The 14,330-nt window shown below is 46.4% G+C and overlaps 1 protein-coding gene across 4 annotated transcripts in view; it reads right to left on the minus strand.

Moving 5' to 3' along the window:
* LOC148031405 (RNA helicase, ATP-dependent, SK12/DOB1 protein) overlaps positions 1-14,330 on the minus strand; it is a 228,864-nt gene that overhangs the window by 84,288 nt on the left and 130,246 nt on the right. The window lies entirely within an intron of this gene.

Raw genomic sequence — 14,330 nt, forward strand, 5'->3', positions numbered from 1 at the left:
ATGCCATACTATAAGGACCAATTCATGAAGACTGGCAGATGGTTTAATTGAGACACCAAGATACTTAGACATATAAATGCCACATGAGATGCAAGTAGCCATCGTCCAGCTCAAGGTTTCCTCACATCAGCTCCAGATCGAGACAAGGCGAGCAGCCCACGTTCCCAGCGCCAAGAGGATCTGTAGACTATGCTGGGAGAAGGCGAGGAGTGAGGAGCACTACATTTCCAAATGTAGGGCCTACAATACAGTTCAGGCAAGATATCCAACACTCCCCTTGGACAAGTCATGGAGTCCCCAAACCAACAACACCTGGGTCAGTTCCTACTTGAGATCCAGAGGCTCTGCACACCATTACTCCAAACAAGCACCCTACAAATAGGGGGCAAACAGTCACAACTCTCTAATTTTTTAACAAACAGTAACCACACATACAGCATCTACACACAAAGGGGTGACAGTCTAGAGAGCTCAAGAGACCCAAGCGACATTCCAACCAAGGGTGTAGGGGCACCAAACATAGAGGCTACACCCAAGGGAGATGACGGAGATCCACGAGCAGTATCTGAAAGAGCTGAGGGATGAGTCCAAACACTACCCCTACATTATCTCATTAAGGATGTATAACATACTATACCCATCGAACTTGACTTAACTGAGCTAGTCATCAATGTAGCGTTCTTCGGTCATACAACTAGCCATGTATTTTTCCACACATCCACCCCACCCTCTTGTTGTATCTCTATATGGACATTGTATTGTATACCACTTTATATTTCTTTGATTTGCACTGTATAACACTATTCATCATTTAGCACATCACATTTTGATGTTTCGTAGCGATTATCATTGTATGTGATTTTGTCTCATGTACAGTTTTCGGCCTCAGTAGAGGTTAATATATCTTTCAGGTCGAGTCTTGAGATAAAAGCAAGTCAAGTTCAGTGGGAACCTCGATTGGCTAACATCAACCCAAACAAAAATACACCAAGAAAACCAACCGGCTCATGTTCCCACTCATTGGTCCTTCAGAACCTCGTTCTTAGGAAATCTTTCTCGTAGCTACAAGCTAGCTCATTGACTCCATAACCGCTGATTTCAAATATGAGAGCATTATTGTTAGCGCTAACATGCCAGTTCTCACCTCAGCCAATTCTAATAAACTTGCTTTAGGATACCATGATAAGGAAAGGCTAAGGAAACTATCATGACAATGAATACTTAGGGGTATTTTAGTAAAAGCAGAGATAGGAAAATTGTTCTTTCTTTCTTCTTTCTCTCTCTGTTCATCAGATAAGATCTTATTCACCTGGATTACCAAGAGACACAACTAACACCAGGAGATGAGCTCCAATGAAAATGGATTTCTACCGAGACTATCTTCTCCATACCACTGAGGATGGCTGTATTGTACCTCTGTGATACATGGATATCCACTTACTCACATGGGCTTAGATGTGCTATTGGTCAGCTATGCACCCCTTCACACTAGCTAGAGATTGAGACTAGCAAATACACATCCACACCTCCGAAGGAGCACAATTGTCAAACCTGTTAGCAAGATCCAAAAACAAAGGAAAACTATATCTACTACCACGCAGCTTACTATTAGATCCAGGGGTGTCAGCCGCTTCCACTGTTTGATCAAGGACGTGCTAATGTGGCTATCTAGAATCATAGACTACACAAATCACAAAAGCTTTGCTATTTTTCTCCTAGAGAGACAAGAACTAAAAAAGACCATCCTTAGAGGTAGAGCACCACTACATCGAGGGCCCATCTAGAAGCAACTCACAACTTCCTTTATAAGGAGTACCATGCAACCTCAAATCAGTCTTAGTCTATGTTGGAAATGTCTATGCAGGAGAGAGACATGAGAGTATAGAGAGTAACAATGAAAGCAAACGAAAGTGTATTCACTACTGTTAAGATGATAGAATGAATGTACAACTAAGGTCCAAGGCTGACCTAACCAACCTTCCACACACTAAGTTCCAAGGTTGGTAGTAGATATAAACACAAAGGCACCCAATGCCTTGGCCGTAAAATGCAACATCAGTCACCTCACTACCCACATGCATAGAAAGCTTCAGCCCTAGCTGCATCAGAGTACTCTCAGGTTTACAATCCTACATGTTAAACCTATGTAGAAGCTTTTCCACATACTCTTGACTATGACATGATGATATTGTGCTAGTTTTGAGTAAACTACATCCCCAAATAGAAATGTAAAAGGCCCATATCTGATGAAGCAAATGTATTCTTCAATTCATCTTTAAATTACGCAATTATATCCTCTTTAGGTCTGATGAGCAGCATGCCATCCACATAAAGAATGATGACTGGCAACTCAAAACCCCCCTCCCCCCTCCTTTTTTCATTCTTAATGTATAGAGCAAGAGCACCTAAACTCTTCTTGAACCCCTTGTTGTTCAAGTATCTATCTATCTTCAAATATCATGCAGAAGAAGCTTGTTTTAAGCCACACAAAGCCTTGTTTAACTTGCAAACTAGGTGCTCTTTGCCTTTAACCACAAACCCAGCAATTAAAGACAAGGCCTATGCATCTTTGGGTCCCATCTTCTCTATTTGGCTATGGGAGGAATGGGGGCCTAGTGGCCTACCAAGACTACATATGCCATAATTATCTTACCAAGGGAGTCGAAATAGTCACCCTAAAGAGGACAAGGCATTGGACAAAGGGTGCGCGTCGGCTGCCCAATGGCTACCAAGCCCTATAGAAGATGGAACCACATTGAAACTTCTTCTTTTTTTTTTGCTTGAAAGTTTATTTTGGGGATGGAAGTCAATTAAGTAACAGTGACCCAAAAGACGAGAGGAGAGAGGGTATGCCCAACACATCACAAAATAGTACAAGCTAACCCAACCACTCAAGGATGTCGCTGACAAGGGAAAGGTAATGAAGAACCATGGGAAGAAGGATGGTAGTGTAATACATTGGTGGAAACAACTTACCTGATCTGTCCATTGGTACTCTGTACAATGAAATGCATAGTATGCTACGTGTTGAAAAATGCTCATGCAACAGGTGTCACTTGGAGAATGTCCCTCATGGGGAAATTGTTTACTTACCTAAGGACCCTAGTAAAAAGATGATGAAATCATGTGATGTATAGGGAAAGGTGCAACAAAGGGAGAGGTCGATCTTGAAGACAAGTGCCAAAACCTATAGAATACCTAGAAGGGTAGAAACCCCCTCTCAACCTCGATATTGATGCCGAAGAAGAAACAGGGAATACATGTTGTCGGTCTTCATGTGGTACCAAGAACTAGGCGGATGAAGATGATAAAGCATCCCTACTAAAAGGGCAAGGATAGAAGACATCACCATGAGAGCATCAAGAGAGAGATTATGTGATCCCTGCCGCGGGAGGGGAAGTCTCCATGTTGGTAGAAGAGCAAAACTCCAAGTAGATGGAACCATGAAAGGAACGGCACGCAGCTCCTGTCTCTAGCTCAGGAAGAACTAGTGCAAACCCGCATGTTAGCCTTGCAAACGAGTATGTAAGTATGCAACAAAAGCCTAAAAAGGAAAAGGCTAAGTGTGTGGCCACCATCGCATATGGCGAGGTGGAAAATTGGTCCTAAAAGGTACATTGGATGTCCGAGGAATGGATGCATAAAGTGCAAATAGGGAAGCCGCTAGCATACCAATCAGTTAATCCTTCAATACTAGTGAAGGAGATAGGCTGCTGAGGCTATCTACGCGCAACATGTCCAATAGCCACTGGGCCAGATGGAGCAAAGGTTGTAGCAACGAGAGGCATAGCCCCATTGGACCGGCCAGCCGGACTGGAGACAAAAGTCCCCAACAGTCTCCTATGGTTTTCTAGCTGCAAGACCTTGGCCCTTGGTATGACACTCCTAGTCCACATGGCTTGGCCTCTACCCATGTGAACAAAACCTATTTTTCTTAGGAATTTGTTGCCAAAGGGGTCATGTTTCTTTGGTTCCGTCGAAGGAAGGGGTGTCACCCTTGTTTTGGCTTGCATTCACATCTTGCGAGTTCTTGACACTATTGATTTCCCTCCCAAAGAAGAGACAACCAACCCTTGCCCCTCAAAATAAGGTTGTGTGAAGGCTTTCTTTTTTACTTGATCGTGTAGCCGTACATAACACAAGAACTAGCACTTATACTCGTAGAAGGCCGGCAATTTGGGTAGTGAGATAATGTGTTGGATAAAATGGAAGTATTTGTCAGGAAACTTGTTCAAGAAGAATGTGACCTAATCGTCATCTAACTTCAAGGAGCCAGTAGTGGCAAACTCGGTGAGTAACCACTGATATTCAGCCAACTTGACTTTTAGACCATTCTCTTCCTTAATGGAAAACACCGAGAGTCCAAAATCGAGATTGACATGTGAAGTGTGATCTCTACCGCATGATTGTCAATGACACAACTCCAACACTCAAATGCGAGGGGAAAATGTTGTAACTAAGAGTGGAATTCAGAAAGTAACCCCTACATTAACTCAAAATTGGTTGTGGCATTGTTGGCTTTTCATTGACGGATGTTATCAAGGTGAGCTCGTTCTCAGTACCAACGACGAGGTCCCAAAGATCCTAAGACTCAAGCACTTATTGCATGAAGGTCAATCAAGTGAGGGATAGGGACACGTGGAGTAGAGGATGAAAATCCTTGCATAGGAGTGACCCAAGGGATGTGTGACAATAGCCTATAAGCATAGGATGGATATCCCTACATTTGAAAGGTCGTGTGGAGACGTTGTCAGTGTTCAGGGCTCGTGAGGTAGGTGCCTATCATAGTCGTCCCAGTGTATGAGAATGTGGTAAAGTGGTCAATGAATGAGAAAAGGCTAGGGAAGGAAATGTTAGATCCCACCTCTAGATTGCTTTAAGCTCAAGTGGAGTGTAATCCAAGATTTTCGAAGGAAGATGTGAGTAGATTAGAATGGGAAGAAGATACTGGTGGAATGGGAGGGAGTTAAGAATTGTGGACCGTGGTTTACTTATTCAAATGAAACAGATGGTAGAGATACACCTGATGAAGAATATCTACTTTGAGAATCTCCTCATTAAAGTTAATATGTCGAAAACCATCTAGATCCTGCACACCAAAAGGAGAAACAAAAGAGAATTTTGGCTCAGGCAACTCAAAAGGATCATATGAACCTGACATAAGGCCATAGTTGCCTTCGTACGTCGTATGGACAGATTCGTATAGTACCGTACGGTACATATCCGTAAGAATTCGCATGTGGTTTTGCGCCTGTTTAGGCCACATCACCTGCGCGTCTTGTGTCCCATGTCACATGTTTCCTGTGCCCCCGCTTTTCTCCGCCTGCCTACATGGCACTTTTTGGGGGGTGGGAAGCCTTAGATACCTCATCCCGCCCCCTTTTCCAGTCATGCACTCCCCTCCCCAGCCCTCTCTGGATTCCTTCTGGCTGGAAGCCCTCTCTTTGACTGTTTGAACTTTGACCCTTCTCTCATCTATAGAAGGTGCTCCTCTCCTCCATGCTTCCACACCAATTCAGCAAGCACTTACTATTCTTATCTTCCTCTCTTGGATCTTGATTCTTGAATGGACTTGTGATTTGTCATTCTCGAATCTCACCTCCCAACCCCTCTTTCCCTCACCCTATCGAAGCATTTGCCATTCTCAAATCTCATCTCCCATCCCCTCTATCCCGCAACCCTATCAAAGCATTTGTCATTCTCATCTCCCATCCCCTCTCTCTCACTCTTGCTCTTTCAACTTTACTCCAACCCTCGGGCCTCTCGAGTCTCCCTCCCTTTCAACTTTCAGGACTCAACTTTCAAGTTTCAAGACTCGAGACTCAAGCATCTCTCTCTCTCTCTCTCTCTCTCTCTCTCTCTCTCTCTCTCTCTCTCTCTCTCTCTCTCTCTCTCTCTCCATGAAGGTAATTGAATTAAGTAAATATTTTACATCAAACCATCAGGTCTGCTTAGAACTCTCTCTCGGAAAAATATATACATCAAACCATCCGGTCATGATTCTCACTAAATCTCTTACATTTTGTTACATCAGATCATCAAGTCCTCCAAGAAAGTGACGAAAGACTATTAGAACTTTAACACAAGAAGAAAATCACCCTGCTCTCTCTCTCTCTCTCTCTCTCTCTCTCTCTCTCTCTCTCTCTCTCTCTCTCTCTCTCTCTCTCTCTCTCTCTCTCTCTCTCTCTCTCTCTCTCTCTCTCTCTCTCTCTCTCTCTCTCTCTCTCTCTCTCTCTCTCTCTCTCTCTCTCTCTCTCTCTCTCTCTCTCTCTCTCGTAAAAGGTAATTGTATTAATTACGAAAAAAAGTACAGGATGACTTGATTACAAGATACATGACGACAATCTAAGCCATCATGTGAAGAGGTGCGAAGTACTACAAGTTACGACGTTATGGCAAAGATGCAGATGAAATTGCCATATGCCAGGGACGTAAGTCCTCCCTAGAGAGCAAATCAGAATGCTGGAGAAGATCCAACTGCCAATACAAGAGGCCCTTAAGCCTTGCAATATGCCGCTGAACATTATAGGCGGAGTCAAAAAGAAAAGCATTCCGAATGGTCCAGTTATGCCAACAGCCCCAATATCGAAGAAAATGATACATGAGCTTCATATGTGGCTGTGCAGGAGTGGGGTATTTGGGCTGCCCGAAAACCCAATCAAAGGGGCGCAGGGTAAATCCAACCACTCCTTGCCAAACAGCCGACAAAAATAACCAGACTTTCTTTGCGATGGGGCAAGAAATAAATCGGTGGCGGGCTGATTCCACAGCAGTGGTGCAAAAGAAACAGTTGCCATTGGAGATTCGTCGCTTGGAAAGAGCCGAAGCAAGCGGAAGACCACCAATCATCACTCTCCAAAGAAAGACTTTACATTTGAAGGGTGTCTTGTTCAACCAGCCCTCCATCACAGTTGCCCTCCACCATGACCGGGATTTACGTAATCCCCATAAAGCATTCGCTTTGGTTGGTTAGCAGAAGCTTTGCTTAAAGTCAGCCGGCCTTGTAGGTCCCAATCTTGCCAGGGATGATCTGAAGCAAGGGGCAGGAAAGGGTTGTCTGCTCTGGAGTATCCGCAAAAGCTGTTCCCATAAAGGCCTATATCCCCGAGGGATCCTGAAAAGCCTCCTAGCTGTACGAAAAGATATAAGCACATGGCGACTGGCAAGGGTGGCATCCGCAACTGAAGACAAGTCCAAACGGGCCATCCGGTTGAATTGTGGTCTAAGCTCATGTTTACCTTCCCATGCAAGTAAACGCGAGACTGCCAGCAATTCCAATTGAAAAGAGTTAGTAGCCAAGCGATCCTCCGCTGGATGCCACTGAGCCTTCTGGAGGACCTGTTTCCAGGAACATACCAAATGAGTAAGCAGCGACGAAGAAGAACTGGAGAACCGCGAATCAGCATTAAGAACATGCCACCAAGAACTCCGGATTTGGGTATTGCCATGTAGAAGCCCATGGCTCTCAAGGAAATAACGGGCTATATCGACCCATGGATGATGATCCGAGCACATGGCGCGGAAAAGAGACCAACGGAGTGCCTGCATGTGAGTTTGGGCATCTAAAATAGCTCTGTCACCCATGCGTTTGGGGGTGCACGCATGCGACCAAGAGATCCAGGAAATACCTGCATGCAATGAGTCCTTCTTCCATAACATGAAACGAATAGACTGAGTAAGAGCATTCAGAGTCGTAGTAGTCCAGGGCAACAATGGCAAGAAATATGTGAGCATTGACAACATAATTGTCTGGGCCACTTTGAGGCGAATATGGAAGGGCCAGGCTTGAGATTTCCAATACATAAACTTAGCCACCATTTTCTGAGAAATCCACTGCAGAAGCTGCTTTGGGGGAACATCAACACCCAAAGGATACCCAAGGTGCCTGACAATGGAGCCACGAGGAACAACCAGACCCTGCCAGTCCAAGGACTGCAAGTTCGACTCCGTGCAGCTGAGAATGGCTGATTTGAGCGCATTGATACGAAGGCCGGACGCCTGACCAAAGAGGCCCCAAACATCCAATGCTCGTCGAAGGTTGTCATTGTCCGCACGCAAAATCATAAAAGTATCATCCGCCAGGGATTGGCTAATGAAGTGCTGTCCTGTAGGAAGCGACAGTCCGGCCAACTGAGAAGAGGCTGCCATATGAGATAACATAGAAAGAACTGGATGTGTCAAGGGCAAAGAATAGAGGGCTCAAAGGGCACCCTTGTCTGACAGAGCGGGCAAGTACAAATGGCTCAGTAACACCTCCGTTCAGCATGACTTGCGAAGACACTGCAGCGCTAATGGTGTAGATTAGACGAGACATCCGGGGACCAAAGCCCATAGCAAACATAAGTTCAGCAACAAAAGACCAATCCAGATAGTCAAAAGCCTTTTCCAGGTCCAGTTGAATCAGTACTACCTCCTGATTAGAATGCCTTGCATAATCAATAGCCAGTTGAGCATTCAATACATTGTGCAGAATATTTCGGCCCTTAATGAAACCATACTGTAGAGGGTGCACAATGGCCGGGAGATACTTATGGAGCCGATTCGCCATTATTTTGGAAAAGATTTTGTACATTGAACCCATCAAAGAAATGGGGCGCCACTGGGTCAACTTAGATGGCGAAGGAACTTTTGGAAGCAGTTTAATAAGGCCTTCTTTCCATGAGGAAGGCATGATCCCCGTTTTCCACACCTGCTGAAACAAAGCCTGCAATGGTTTCGCCAGTTGGGTAGCAAAAGCTTCAAAGAACTCATTGGTGAGACCATCCCAACCCGGACTTTTATCCTTGGGCAAGTGTAACAAGATGTCCATAACCTCTGCCTCACAAATATCGGACTCCATAGTAGCTTGCATGTCCTGCGGAAGCTGATTGCGGACCAGGTCATAAAAACCCGAACGGGCCTGAGTGATTTGATCTGAAGGTGGAGAAGTGGAACCGAGAAGGTCACGGAAATAATTCCTGCACATATGCACAATAGTCTGCGGATCCAGGATAAGGTGGCCTTCTGCATCCTCGAGTCTGGTCATATTCTCCCTAGCAGGCGAGGCATGGAGAGCTCGAAAAAACTTATGGGTCTGACATGCACTATCTTGCAAAGTCTCTGTCAGATGGTGCAGTTTGGCCTGCTGATATGATTTCAAGTGGAATTCTTTAATAAGAGCAGCCACTCGCATGGCCAGTGCGAGCAGAAATGCATCATCCGGAGTATCCACCAGCAGAGAACGAACCAAAGCCAGTATGTCCTCGACTGCCTTGTGACGCTGCTGACAAAGAGAGGCATGATAGATCCCATACTGGCGAGCAACCCGCTGCACATTAGAAAGCAATTTTTCAAATGACGCAGTGCCCTGAGAAGAGAAGTCCAAGAGGAATCTGTCAATCAATTGCTGCATATAGCCCTGAAAGATGGCATGCTTCAGGTAAGACGAATTGAAACGCAAAGGGAGTCTCTCCAGAAATTGCTTGAAAGGTGCAATGGGTTGTGCAAGCAGCTCAAGCTGCAGAGGGAAATGGTCCGACAAGGCATATTGCTGCAGCACTTTTATTTCGAGCATCTCGGGAAGAAAATCATCATTCTGCATGATATAGATACGGTCCAATCGCGACCATATTGTAGCATACTGGGCAGAATGGAAAGTAAACCCTGTAGAAGACGGGTGTAGCCAGGACCAGAGATCTTGCTTAAGAACAGCAAGAGCCAACGCATGCCACATACGACTTTCCGGCGCATCCATTACCGAATGCTCCGATGTGGACTGGGAAGAATCAACACACATATTGAAATCCCCCATGAAGAAGCCCCGTCTGCCAAGTGACAAGGAGGTCTGCAAAGTCTACCAAAGCGCCCGACGAGATAAGGAATCATTCGGAGCATAGAGACCAAGTAGCCATAAGATTTCCCCTTCGAATAAAATTTCAATCACCAAAAAACGGCCATGAACATCATTTTTAATAAGAACAGGCTCATATTTGTCATGTACAATCATGAGCACACCCGAATAATGCATGGCCTGTGTCCCTGCATAAAACAATCGAAAGCCATGGCAATCTACCACTTTTCCGGCTTCACCGTGACTCTTGTGCTCAACAGCGCACAGGACATCCCACTGATTTTCATGCAATACAGTCCACATGGCATGTTGCTTGTGTCGAGAACAAATTCCTCGCACATTCCACGTGGCTATTTTCATGTGTATTCAAAACAAAATCAGGTACGAGACACAGCTTGCCTTGATTTGACTTTGTCAGCGAGAATGTCCAAGACTCCCTCGTCCAAGAAATCCGCCAATACCGCAAAAGAGTTCTGAGGACCAGATTTGGAAGTAGACGGCATATCGGCTGGTTTGGGGGTGGAACGGGGATAACGACGGTCCCACGGGGTAATGACATTACCTCTGGTATCAAATGCCAGCTCAGCAGGGGGACCCTTTGGACAATCCGAATACATTTTCCTGGCGGGCTGATGAAGAGGGGCAGAGGAAACCATAGCAGGAGCAGAGCGCTCGGAAGACAACATTTCCTTCCTGCGCATATATGTACGCATGGAATCTTGTGAGGTAGTAGGCACAGTGTTCTCCATGCCACCAACAACCCTGTTGCCTTTTTTTGCACGTACTTCAACCCAATTAGTGGCACGGGAATCCAGACCCGAAACCTGTTGTTTACCTTTGACCAGAGCTTGGGGCTGATGGGTAGCATCCAGCGACGGGGCATCACACACCATATCTTCCATAGGCGGCGCAGCATGGCCAACATCGGAAGTGTGTTGCTGTTCCGGGCATTCGGCCATAAAATGCCCCAACTGTCCACAGGAAAAGCAATGCCCTGCAAAATTGCCCCATTTCAAACGAAAGTGTAACGGGTGCATGCCAGAGCAATTGAGGCGTAACCAGGCAGGCCTTTTTCTTGCAGTGTCCCATAGCATACACAAGCGGTTGCGATTCACAGCCCTGAGACTGGGAGGGACCAGAACAGTGCCCACAGCGGCCATAGCATCTTTCAATAGTGGCCAATAAACAGCCGGACAATTTTCCACCTCTACCCACACAGGGCATTCACGTTGCAGCAGACGCTGAAAATCTGCCATTGGGCGCCATGGAACCACATGAACCAACCGGCGTTCAAAAAACAAAGGCAGTTTAGACAGGAGAGCAGCACGGTGCGTCTCCGATTTCAACAGGACCTCAAAAAAACCTCAGGAGCCAACAAAAATCTCAACACATTCCCCTTGTAGCAGACTGTGCAACCACTGGCGAATACGGGAAAGCAACGGGATTCGACCAGTGAAGAAGAGTATCACAACGCGATCATAAAATACCGAAAAGGAGCGTAGGACAGTTTTTGGGTCCACGGTGGCGTCCAGAACATCGTCAGGTGCAGAGTCAGAAAAGACTTCCTAATTATGTTGAACATAATCGCCAAGCAAAGTGTTGGCAAATTCCAGCAAATGCTCCCAGTCAACATCCTGAGAGTCCACAGAATCCGAAGCAACCTGAGCATAGGAACGATCCTGAGGAACACCTATCTCTTCCGAAGTATGCTTGGTACGTTTACCCGAAGGCTGGATGTCGGGACCAGGGGGCATCTCTTCGTTGCACGGAACCATATCCTCAGGTTCCTCAGCATCAGAATTCGGGCCAAGTGCTGCCACTGTTTGATCTATGAAATCCAGATCCAAACCAGCCATCGTGTATGATGATTTGATCTCGAAGGAGGACTGACCCTCTCTCTTGCCCGCTCTCTCGCTCTCCCTCTTTTCTGTACAGAGGCGTTGTCCAAGGGTGTACTCTGCAAGGATAGCTAATGAAAACGGAGCTTTACCTGTCACCGTGCAGGGGCAGAAGGGCGAAACAAAGCCTTGGCGATCTCCACGGCAGGACGGGACAGGCTGGGGTGCCGGGCAGGGATCCGTCAGCAGCATCCGGGGACAGGGCGTCAGTGGCAGGCGACCGTGGACAGGGCGTCAGGGACAGGGCGTCCGGCCCTGGACAGGGCGCCAGGAGCAGGACGCGCTGACGGCTCCAGGAGCAGGGCGTCTGCTCCTAACGGTTCCAGGAGCAGGGCGTCAGGAACAGGGCGCTAGGGTTTTCGCTGGCCGCGCAGGGACCAGACGCGAAGGGCAAAAACAAGCAGAGGTGCAGGCGTCGGCGATGCTGACAAGACGCGAACGACCGACGAACAGAGGCGACGACGGTGCTGACGCGAACGGGGGGTGACGACAGGCAGTACTTCAGGCGGCGACAACGCAGGTCGAGACGACAGCAGGGCATGCCGGACCAGGCGATGTCAGGGCGGCACGACGCAGGGGCACCATCCCTCTCTCTCTCTCTCTCTCTCTCTCTCTCTCTCTCTCTCTCTCTCTCTCTCTCTCTCTCTCTCTCTCTCTCTCTCTCTCTCTCTCTCTCTCTCTCTCTCTCTCTCTCTCTCTCTCTCTCTCTCTCTCTCTCTCTCTCTCTCTCTCTCTCTCTGTGACCTCTTTATCCGTCATTAGCACCATGACTTGTGAGAAGCACGAGGCCTTCAATTTGCATGCGATCCATGTGAAGAGGGTCACAAAGAAGTCCAACTCCCACCATTGAACATGCAAGTATTGCGAGAAACACTATACAAGTGGTGCAACTCGGCTTCTCCAACATCTTTACAAGACGGGGGGGCAAGTTGTTCCATGCAAGGAGATCCCTCAAAATATTGCGGAGGAGATTCTCGCCAAGATGAGAGGGGGATACACAAGAGGAGGAGGAAGTGGCTTATCGGCACCAACTTCTATGCCTACTAATGAGGAAGCATCCAATGTGGGCGTATCTTAAACCGATGCAAGAGAGGCCTCTACCATTGGTGGTGAGGGCTCCACATCCACATCCGGCTCCAGTAAAAGACAAAGAGTGAAGGCTTATGCGGTATGGGAGAGACAATCCTCTCTCTCTCAAGCTCTAGGTCATGTGCATGGATCGGTTGCCTTTCTTAGAAAAAGGCAACGACTTGCGGACATTGAAATTGCACGCACGGTAATTGAGTGCAATCTTGCATTCAATGTCTGAAAGCAAGAGCAATGGGAGATGGTAAAAGCCATTGCCAATGTGGGTCCATGTGAAGGATGGACCGATGTTACATACAATGATATAAGGACGAAAAAGATTGATGAAGAGAAGGAGAGGATTGATAGAGCCCTTAATCCTATTTAGGCCGCATGGATAAAATATGGTTGCTCCATTCTCACCGATGGAGGGAGTGATCATAAGAAATGTGGCATCATCAACATACTCGTCTCATGTCCACTTGGCACTTACTTTTTGTGGGTCGTAGATACTGGCAAGAGGGGGAGAAAAACGACGGGCACATTCATCTACCGCCACATTCGACAAGCTATCATTGAGGTATGCATTGCAATTTGCCTTTTAAATTTGTTTCACTTTCTTTCACTATGATAATATCATGATTCATAATTGAAATTTGATTTATGGATAATGGCATATGCATAACTATCTATCTCCCTATTCTAATAATTAATTTCTCTCTAGTATTTATGATCTATCTTGATTCTCTCTTTTCCCCCAAGCCGCAAGCCTCAAGTTTTCACTCTCTCTAGACTCTTTTTCTCTCTAACCTCCAATTTTCAAGTATTGTTAGTATTAAGTAATAAGTATACTTACTTGTAATTTGTAAGTTGTAGTTCTAGGTGGGCCCCTCAAATGTGGTGCAAGTTGTTACCGACAATGCATTGAATTATTAGTGCAAGGGTCGTTTGCTTGAGTCCGAGTTCCCTACAATTGTGTGGACTCCATGTGCAAGTCATTATTTGGACTTGCTCATGGAGGACATTGGGAAGCTCAAGTGGGTGAAGAGGGTGGTTCGCAAAGCTACATCAATTGTCACATTCTTCACGGTAAAGGTAAAGGTGCTTGCGATGTATCATAAGCATAGCACACTAGAGTTGAAGAAGCCTTCTTCAACTCGCTTTGCTTATATGTGGTTATTGCTAGAGCGCCTTTATGAGGTGCGGTCCGCCTTGCGCCAGACAGCGGTGTCCACTCTATGGTATGAGTGGGATGAGTATGAGACAGAGGAGGCCAAAGCCATGCAGGCTCGTGCCTTAATGAGCAGTTTTAGCAAAAAGTTCGTGCCATTGTTATTGTCGTGACTCCCTTTTATAGGGTGTTAGGTATGAGTGATTGCAAGGGGTCCACCATGGGCCTTCTCGTTCACTTATTTATATCGGCATTGGTGGAGGCACATGCTTGTAAAGTCATCACAGAGACACATCGTGCACATGTTTTAGAGATAGCAGAGAGGAGATGGGCGTCAATACATAAGCCCATCCATGGTTTTGCCGCA

Source organism: Lygodium microphyllum, chromosome 9 (assembly GCF_053477565.2).
Source record: "Lygodium microphyllum isolate KBCC chromosome 9, Lygodium_microphyllum_v1.1.10, whole genome shotgun sequence".
Lineage (NCBI taxonomy): Eukaryota > Viridiplantae > Streptophyta > Polypodiopsida > Schizaeales > Lygodiaceae > Lygodium > Lygodium microphyllum.